Raw genomic sequence first — 10,417 nt, 5'->3', positions numbered from 1 at the left:
AGACAGAGGGCACGTAGCAGCACCCGTAGAGGAGACGGACGGGGAAGTGGGAGAGACAGGGCGGGTGGAGATTCACTCGGGACAACGCCATTATCCAAGAGGCTGGGTTCTACAGCCTCTCTCTCTCTAAAGATTGAAATAAAAAAGGACGGTAAGAAACTTTTCCTTGTCTTTATACTTTCCTGGGCAACCAGCTGGGGGCTGCTGACAGCATCCTGACACCACATTAGCGATGTTGTCTGCAAGGAAGAGTTACAACAATGTGTCTCTTTTGCAGCAGAAGCCATAACATGCAGTTACTGCGATATTATTAATCCAAACAACAATAAGCTCTGCTGGCCTCCATATATCTGCACAATCCCTGATGGATACTGCTTGGCCATATTAATTTACGAAGGTAAGGATTATTTTGTGGGTACTTACAATCCCTCTGGACATTCCAGGATCAAATCAGAAAGTGGGGTGGCTTCTGCAATTCCGGGACTGTTACTTGAAAATTGGGGCACTTGGAGGATATGTTATTTCCCGAAAAGAGACTAGTGGCTACACTTCACACTTTGCTTGTACTGAGGACATATCCTGTCCTTTCACCTATCCCTTTTCTCCCCAGCCCGCCCAGGAGGTGCCTTGAAAAAAGTAGAGAAGTCGTGCATATCCAAAAACACAAAGGTATGCGGAATCGAACGGATAAGTGGGGACAAAAAACTACGCCGTGCCTTTGTCTGCTGTGATGAAAATAAGAAGTGTTTGAAGCCTGGAAGAAAACCAGCATAAAATGAAGAGGACTTGCATCTCTGATTTTTCCCCACCTTTGACATTTAAATTGTAGATATTGTCAGGAACTGCTGCTCATGCCCCATGTGATAACCCACATAGCTATGTCTTCTTCTTGTAGAGCCTTCTGGCTCTGGCTGGCTCCACCCACCCAGGCTCCCCATTGGCTCCTCCTGGGCAGGAAGTGGCTTAAGGGCCCCTCTAGGCTGGTGTTGTAATGCAGGTGTCTCCCGCAACATGTTTACTATCATAATTAGCTTTATTATTCCCTTTCTAGAAATACATGTAGCCAAAAAAACCAAACATATACCCTCACCCCCCCCCCCAAGAAACATTCCATGAATCTGCTGTACAATCATGTAAATGATATAGTCAAAAAATATGCTTGTAAGTAGTTTAGAATTGCTTATATCTGTCAGGTGTCTTCCACTCTCTTCGTAGATTGTCCCAGAGTAAGCCATGCTCTAAGATGCTTTGCTCCTTTTCCAGTTACAGATAGGTAGCCGTGTTGGTCTGCCATAGTCAAAACAAAAAAAATTTCCTTCCAGTAGCACCTTAAAGACCAACTAAGTTAGTTCTTGGTATGAGCTTTCGTGTGCATGCACACTTCTTCATATTCTGTCTCACCATCCCTTTAAAGTTAGTAGCTGTTCACAATATTGTGTTGTTATGTTTCTAGCTGCAGACATGGCACGATTAGCAGGTCCTTGAAAAATAAATTCCTACGGTCATCTATTAACAGATTTAATAAAGCCAGCTCCTGCAGCATATTCTTGATGCAATAATAGTGCATGTTGTTGTTGTTTAGTCATTTAGTCGTGTCCGACTCTTCGTGACCCCATGGACAAGAGCACGTCAGGCACCCCTGTCTTCCACTGCCTCCCACAGTTTGTTAGTATAATAATGCATAGTGGTCCTAAAGCAAACAGTCTACCGTATTTTTCGCCCCATAGGACGCATTTTCCCCCTCCAAAAATGAAGGGGAAATGTGTGTGCATCCTATGGGGCGAATGCAGGCTTTCGCTGAAGCCTGGAGAGCGAGGGGTCGGTACGCACCGACCCCTCTCACTCTCCAGGCTTCGCGCAGCTCTCCACAAGCCGTGGGGAGAGTTGCCTGCATGCTGAAGCCTGGGCGAGCTGAGCTCAGAGCGTCCAGACTTCGTGCAGCTCTCCACAAGTCACAGGAGCCCTGCGCTGGGCTCCCGCGGCTTGCGGAGAGTTGCCTGCATGCCGAAGGCTAGGCGCTCTGAGCTCAGTGCGCCCAGACTTCGCGCAGCTCTCCGCAAGGCGTGGGAGCCCTGCGCTGGTCGGGGGAAGCTCGGGCTACCCCCGCCCCAGCCCCGCGCCGGGGGGGGGGGGGAAATAATTTTTTCCCCTTTGTTCCCCCCCAAAAAAACTAGGTGCACCTTATGGGACGGTGCATCCTATAGGGCGAAAAATACAGTAATTGGTCAACGTCTAAAAAATATCGAGCATCAGAACAACCTGGCCACTATAAGGAAATTCTGCCCTTGGTATGTTCAGTTTCCACCTCTCCATTTTGATTCTCTGGCCCCATATCTGCACAAACTTATTATCCCAAAATACAGGTGTGCTTTTACACTTGCAAGACTGGATGTTTTGCCATCTACGGTACTTGAGGGTTGATTCCAAAAGATCCCACCTGAGAAATGTCTTTGCCCCTGTGGAGATGGTAGCACCGAAACAGCGGCACACGCCCTCCTGTCCTGTACTCTCTACAAAGACCTGAGGAACGAGATCATCACCCCACTCGTACTAACCATCCCAGGGCGCTCAACCACTGCCACAATGTCCTTTCTTCTATCAGATCAAAATGAGCAGACAATAGCAAAGGTTGCTAGGTTCATAGCAGGGGCAATCAGAATAAGGGCCACTAACTGACTGCTGACTGCAAACCAGGCCATTGAAGGTGACTGTTGTTGCTAAGCATTAATCAATGGTGCCAGAGGCCCTCCAAGTTTAATGGACAAGTGGATGCAAGAAACACACACACATCTAACGGTATTACGCCTATTGATTGTTTTATTAAACATTAGTTTCCTTTCATTTCTTAAGCCAAGGATGTTTTGCCTTCGAGACACGTCACTGAACTGCAGGAATCATTCTGGATTTCAGAATCACCAGTTTCTAACACGAACGCAAGGCGACTTTAAATGGCGGCACTGCTGCCATCCAAATTCTGAATTGGTCCCTTCGACGTTGTCGCAGGCGCCTCCGTGCTTTTCAGCTTTTCAAACTGGCTTATTTCTTCATTATCAAAGTTCTTCCTGTAAAGACACCAATGCGCACTGGGTTTTGTTTTTTGTTTTTTTAAAGGCAGTGAAAAGCAGCAAGATCAACCATAATAATAATAATAATAATAATAATAATAATAATTTATTATTTATACCCCGCCCATCTGGCTGAGTTTCCCCAGCCACTCTGGGTGGCTCCCAATCAAGTGTTAAAAACAATACAGCGTTAAATATTAAAAACTTCCCTGAACAGGGCTGCCTTCAGATGTCTCTGAAAGATAGGATAGCTGCTTATTTCCTTCACATCTGAAGGGAGAGTGTTCCACAGAGTAGGCGCCACTACTGAGAAGGCCCTCTGCCTGGTTCCCTGTAACCTCACTTCTCACAATGAGGGAACCGCCAGAAGGCCCTCGGCGCTGGATCTCAGCGTCCAGGCTGAATGATGGGGGTGGAGATGCTCCTTCAGGTATACTGGACCGAGGCCGTTTAGGGCTTTAAAGGTCCATCTCCTCCCTACACTAGCTCCCAAGCATATACCAGTTGTATACTGGTTTGTTCAGTAGGACTTTCTCTCTTTTGTCTGCTTTAGTCAAGTGCCTCTGCTACGCTGTCACACGGATTAGAGGCCGATGAACAGCACAATCTTATACAAGTCCACACAGAAGTACATCCCTGTGGCGTTTGCCCTGCTACGTGTGTGACATCATACTGGGTTCATAAGGAAAGGGTTAACTAATTGTAAAATGACTAACCAATAGGAACCCAAGGGGAGGAGTTAGAGTTGTTAAGAAGTCAGTCTGGAGTTAGAGAAGAGACTGAGAGGATAAGTCTGTGGGTTGGGCTAGTCTGATGTGAGAGAGTGAGAGAATCGGTTAAGAGGAGCCGGTCAAACAGTTGATATAATCAGTCAGAAGGTATTAGGAAGGTATAGGCCGGTAAAGAAAGTAAAGAAACTGACAAGAATATTCTGAGAAACCATAAACTTGTTAATACTTATAAAATAAACTTGTTTATTTGCTTCAATTTTAACAACTGTCTGGACTCAGTGTGTACCCGAGAGTAATGGGTTGCTGGCAGCGGGGAAGTGAGCACAGTGGTGGCACAGGGATCAATAGATCGTTATACGTCCGGGGACCCTGTGTGATCGCTCCAGTCTCTTTGGGGACATGGGTTCGAATCCCACCGCTGACACCACTTTTGTGCCGATCACACAGGGTCCCCGGACGTTCAACGGTCTATTTATCCCTGTGCCACCACTGTGCTCACTTCCCTGCTGCCTTATGAACCCAGTATGATGTCACACACCTAGGAGGGCAAACGCCACAATCCCATTTATTTCAGGGATTCTTACTCCTAGGTAAGTGGTTTGGGTATTGCCAGCTAAATGTGGAGGAACCATTCATCATTAGTCTCCCAGCAGCACCGAAGGGAAAGGAAGAAGAGGGCCACAACCTGAAAACAGGAAGCTTTTGATTAAAGGCACAGTGACCCAGAAACACCATCGATAGTGCTTTGCCTTAACAGACTGGGCAGGCTGGTGCTGTAACTGCATTCTATGGTGGCAAACAAAATGGGGAGGGGGAATGGGAGGAGAACACAGAAAACTCTGGAATACAGTGAGCTGACAATGAAGTTGCCTGATTACTCCATGAAAATGCAATGAACTTTTATGGCAATTCCAGAGAAAGGGGTTACCATGGACGGATCCAGGGTTTCCAATTGCAGTTGTCTTTATTAGAGCAGCAGCTAAATATGTAATGGAAATCAGTTTTTGGGTGCCTCCACTGACTTCCACATTTGTGCTTTGCATCCTCTTCGCAACCTAGCATAAGTTTCTCCAACCGCTTTTCTGGAATTGGGAAAAGAGAAAAAGAGTTTGTGTTAGGGAAATTCCAAGAAAATGTCCACCTACAAACCCATTTCCCCCCATATAGAGTTAACATGTTCTGCGTTATTTTAAAGATAACTTTCCAGATTTTCCTTATCTGCCAACAGCTTTTCGAAATGGCATTCTACACGTGAGTAAAGCAACCAGGAGCATGACATACAAGATTTAGTGAACTGACAATAATTTTTATGTTAGGAATAAAATTGGATGAGCTTAGTTGGGTGAGCATGTTGCATTGGTCACAAACACACACACACACACACACACCCCGCACACAACAAATGAAGAAAAAAATCTATATTTTTAAATTTTAATCTCTTCTTTGAGGTTCTTAGCATTAAGAAAATGTGACGAGATGTTACCTGAAATATGTTTTACACGCAACATTTATTGTGACCAACGTAACACCACAATGTGCAGCTTACTTAGCATAAATATGTTGTCGTGTGTGTCATATAAACCTTCCCCCCCCCCCCAAGGACTATCGCAATTCCTTTCTAGAGAATGTAATAAGTTGTACTATACCATCAATGTAAGGCATATTACAGTTTTACAAAAGAGACGGGAGCCAACATGAAAGGACATAAATTAACTATGGAACTGGAGGAAATGAATTGTTAGCCATCAAAGCTGCTTTGAAAAACAGCAACAGCATCCAGCGTTAGTGCCAAGAAACCATAAGACTGAATATACATAATAACCAATAACATCTTCACTGATGATCGGTATAAAGACAATAATAAAAAAGGAGAGTTTGGACTTGATACCCCGCCTTTCATTCCCCTTAAGGAGTCTCAAAACGGCTAACAATTTCCTTTCCCTTCCTCCCCCGCAACAAACACTCTGTGAGGTGAGTGAGGCTGAGAGACTTCAAAGAAGTGTGATTGGCCCAAGGTCACCCAGCAGCTGCATGTGGAGGAGCAGGGAATAGAACCCGGTTCACCAGATTACAAGTCCACTGCTCTTAACCACTACACCACACTGGCTCTCCAGTGTGGAGAGGAATTATATTGGGGTGTGCATAATTTTGAAAACGGCCTGCCTTACCAGGTTGGCATAAAAATATTTGGTGATATCCAGGCAACTCATACTCAGTGTAGACCCACTGAAATTAAGTTCAGTGACCTCAGTGGGTAGACTCCACCTGGATCTCATCCAATGAGATAACATGTGAGGCTTGCTTTCAATTCCAGCTCTTTGAGACAGCATAGTTCAAGGGATGCTTGGGAGCAGAATGCTGTCCTGTGTCCAACACAGCCAATTCTATAAAAGGGTGGCGCTTAGAGAATGCACGACCTCCAGAAAGGCTCCTTACCGCCCAAGACTTTCAGGGTGAAGCAGGCACCACCACGGACTTGGCAGAAATTTTTATATGGAATGCACGGTGACATTGGCCACATAGAGAGACACTGCCGGCAGACCAAGCCATCTGCTGTTAAAGAGACAGAGACATATTTTATTGCAGCGTCTCCCTGCCTAAACGCATTGTTCTTACCTTGAATGCTCACCGCACCAATTTTATCTTTTTTATAGTACTGCCTGAGGAGTACGTAGGAAGGGTTCTATATGTGTATACTCAGAAGCAAGTCCTGTAGAGTTCGGTGGGGCTTGCTACCAGAATTGCAGCTTCAAACTGACCATGGAATAATGATAATAATAATATTTATACATACATACATACATACATACATACATACATACATACCCCACCCATCTGGCTGGGTTCCCCCAGCCACTCTGTGCGGCTCCCAATAACAATAATAAAAAAGCAACAACATCAAACATTAAAAACTTCCCTAAATAGGGCTGCCTTCAGATATCTTCTAAAAGTCAGATAATTGTTTATTGCCGTGACATCTGGTGGGAGGGCGTTCCACAGGGCAGGCGCCACTACCAAGAAGGCCCTGTAACCTCACTTCTCGCAGTGAGGGAACCACCAGAAGCCCTCGGAGCTGGACCTCAGTGTCCAGGCAGAACAATTGGGGTGGAGATGCTCCTTCAGGTATACTGGGCCGAGGCTGTTTAGGGCTTTAAAAAGGTCAGCACCAACACTTTGAATTGTGCTCAGAAACATACTAGAATAACTCTCTTGGACTATCACCAGGGTAGATGGACACTTTTTTTCCTTGGGTACATTTTCAAAAATTGTATTTTTAGAATTGGAAGCTATTGTCACCTGTAACTTTGGTGATCCCAACCTAAGGGGATGTTTCCCCCCCCCCCCACACACACACAAAAAGGGACACTGTTCCCTCAAAGCATGACTTGATATTTCCCCATAAAAGCACATAATTGCCATGGACTTAGGTAGCAGGCATCCAGTTTGGTTGAATAAAGCTAATTGTTTCAGGATAATATTCAGCAAAACCTTTCTAATCATGCCACAATGACCTTTACTAAAACGAACCTCAGGGGGAAGAGGACATCAATGTGCCTCTGATCACAGAGAGATGTATATTTTTTTAGATTCCCATGCAATCTGCAAGCCCCTCCACCTCTTGCACACATCACCACAACAAGTACATTGAAAGTTAATCAACATCATGCTAACAGTGAGCCGCCTTCGCCTCCATGGATCGTAGGTCTGTAGGGGTGTAAAATGGCAGCAGTTTGCATTCCAACCCATACTCACCACAACCAGCGCTGTTTCCGTTGCACTGTGGTTTGGTTTCTGCCAAGTGCTGTGTTAGTCATCTCACTCTCCGCTATTCAAAGCAAGCTACATAAGTTGCGGAACCATTTTCGCAACATACATTCATTTCAATGGCAAAGAAAATACCAAAACAATGTAAGAGAACAATCATGTGCTGTTTGCAAACAGTGAGAAATAATACGGATCATATTTGCTTATCTGATTTCAATTCCTGACCACAGATGAACACCTGGACTGGAGCAATTTCTACTCCCTTTTCCTCTTCTGACATCCCAATATGTGTGTGCTCTCCAAAGGCAGCGAACCTTTTCTCAGCTAGTTCCCCCCCCCTCCCCTGAAAATGTCTCTGCAGAAACTTAACGTCGCTCTTGCAAATTATCTTCCAAATTCAGAAAGCAGCTTGGGGATTTGTCACTTTTTAAGAAGAGACAAGAAAGTGGAGGGGGGAGTAATAGAACATGTCACTGGCCGGCAGACGTCACCTTACCTTTTGACAGGTCTTCTGGTATGAGGCAGAGGAAAACATAGACTACAAGCAGCCATGTCCGGAACACGACTGGCCCCCGAGCCCTAAGGAAGAGTATGTTCCCCATTTGACAGACTGAATGAAACTACCGCTCGGTGGTTGTTGTGATTGTTGTTGTTTATTTTTTTTAAAATCTACACCTACACTCCAAAGATCAACATGTTCTCTTGGCGATGAGCCAAAGGATCGTTGCTGGTCTATGGAATGCAAGACCCTCCCAAGTGAAATATTGAAACATCCTCCCACTCCCTAAATCTTGGCTCTTCTGAGACTGGCAACTGCTGGTATGTATCTCTCATTTGCTTTCTTGTTTATTCATAATAGAGGACTGACTGTCCTTAATAATGGACACCAATGGGTCTGCCCCATTCTTAAAAGAAAAAGAAGGAAGGAAATCCCTATTTGGATTTTTTAAAGGGCTTGTTTTGGTAGTGCTGCAAATCATGGAGTCCGCCTTCCAACCCCCTGCAATGCATATGTTTTCCATACCTGTATCTTGACTTCCTTCCATGACGGAACTCAACAGCTTGCCAGGCAGGTCCATCTTCAAGGAGTTTGATTTGACTGGAACTCAGCTCTGGAAAATGTCCAATAAATTCATCCAACCCCCCCTCCCCCCCCCCCCTGTAAAGCATAAGACAAAAACAAATACTGCAAGTATTACTTCAAAATATAAGAGAGACAGAAAGAATTACAGGGATAAAGTGTGGAGAAAAAGAATACAAGGTCAAAGCCTTCGCTGACAATATAGTTTTGACATTACAGGAACCACAAATCTCGACTGCGGGAGCATTAAAAGTAATTAAGAATTTGGTTTGTTGGCAGGACTGAAAATTAACAAGCATAAAACAAGAACGATGGTAAAAAATATGAATGGGGAACAAATAGATCAGTTACAAAGCAAAACGGAAATAACAGTGGTAAAGTGGTAAAGAAAATAAAATATTTAGGTGTCTGGCTCTCCCCGAAAACTACAAACCTATTTATGGACAATTATAAAACAACAGGCAGGCTTATCTTCAAGGAGTTTGATTTGACTGGAACTCTGCTCTGGAAATGGGACATGGGTGATGCTGTGGGTTAAACCACAGAGCCTAGGACTTGCCGATCAGAAGGTGGGTGGTTCGAATCCCCGCAATGGGTTGAGCTCCTGTTGCTCGGTCCCTGCTCCTGCCAACCTAGCAGTTCTAAAGCATGTCAAAGTGCAAGTAGATAAATAGGTACCGCTCCGGCGCGAAGGTAAACGGTGTTTCCGTGTGCTGCTCTGGTTCACCAAAAGCGGCTTAGTCATGCTGGCCACATGACCCGGAAGCTGTCTGCGGACAAACGCCGGCTCCCTTGGCCTATAGAGCGAGATGAGCGCGCAACCCCAGAGTTGGTCACGACTGGACCTAATGGTCAGGGGTCCCTTTACCTTCACTGCTCTGGAAAATGTCAAATAAATTCATCTGAACCCCCCCCCCCCCCGGGAAAGCATAAAAGAAAAACAAATAGCCCCTCTTTTTCGCAGGAGACTATTTTTGGAAGCCGGGGGTTGGGGAAGAGGTTTTGGCCCAGCATTTGTGTGGACGGAGGGATTCCTTACTGCAAACACCGTGTAACTTAAAAAAATAAAAAAACCTGAATTTTTATTGAAAGTCTTCAGCATATAATACAATTTAAAAAATGAATCTAAATTAAAATAGAGAAAACCAAGAGAAAACCAAGAGAGAAAAGAGGAGGGAAAAGAGAGAGTCCTGTATTAGGAGTAGATCTTGATCCTTATCTCGCACAAAAGAGTGTGGACCCTCCCAGCTCTCACCTGGGAGCTTCCATTGCTTCTCCCACCCTGGGAGTTCTTCCCTTCCCTGCCTCTCACGTAAGGTCCTTCGTCAGTCCTCCATGACCTTCCTGTGAGCATCCTCCTCAACTCAGAGTAGAGGACATTAGAAAACGAAATACAACTTAAACAAAAATGAAATCAACCAAAAACAAAAAGCACAAAAGCTAAATATAATAAAAAGGAGAGAGAGAAAGAGGCATAAGGTAAAGAGATAGAAAGGACTTCCGATTCGCCATCGGTCCATTATGTATATTCAGATTATTCAAAGCATTCAGAACTCCAAGACAAGGTCCGGGTATTCGTCAATCTGTTAGGCGGTGCTTCCTCAATCTTCAGTCTCCAAATTGGTTCGTTTTCCTTTCCACGCAAAAGGTCCAAAAAGTGCTCTTCAATTGTTGTTATCACTAGAGACTCAGAATATTCTTCCTCCGGCCCAGTGTATTCGATTTTATCTCCAAGAAGTTCCCTTAGTAAGGTAATAATAATCCATAATTACAGT

The 10,417-nt window shown here is 44.8% G+C and overlaps 1 long non-coding RNA gene across 1 annotated transcript; it reads right to left on the bottom strand.

Moving 5' to 3' along the window:
* Nucleotides 1–2,791: 2,791 nt before the first annotated feature.
* LOC144326725 (uncharacterized) lies at nucleotides 2,792–8,703 on the bottom strand. The gene is made up of 5 exons (XR_013391701.1): nucleotides 8,586–8,703; nucleotides 7,550–7,622; nucleotides 6,233–6,349; nucleotides 4,725–4,878; nucleotides 2,792–3,062 (listed from the first exon to the last, which is right to left on the bottom strand). It is a non-coding gene; the product is annotated as an uncharacterized LOC144326725 (long non-coding RNA).
* Between the last annotated feature and the right edge of the window lie 1,714 nt (nucleotides 8,704–10,417).

Source organism: Podarcis muralis, chromosome 2, assembly GCF_964188315.1.
Source record: "Podarcis muralis chromosome 2, rPodMur119.hap1.1, whole genome shotgun sequence".
NCBI lineage: Eukaryota > Metazoa > Chordata > Lepidosauria > Squamata > Lacertidae > Podarcis > Podarcis muralis.
This window is presented reverse-complemented; position numbering and strand designations above follow the sequence as displayed.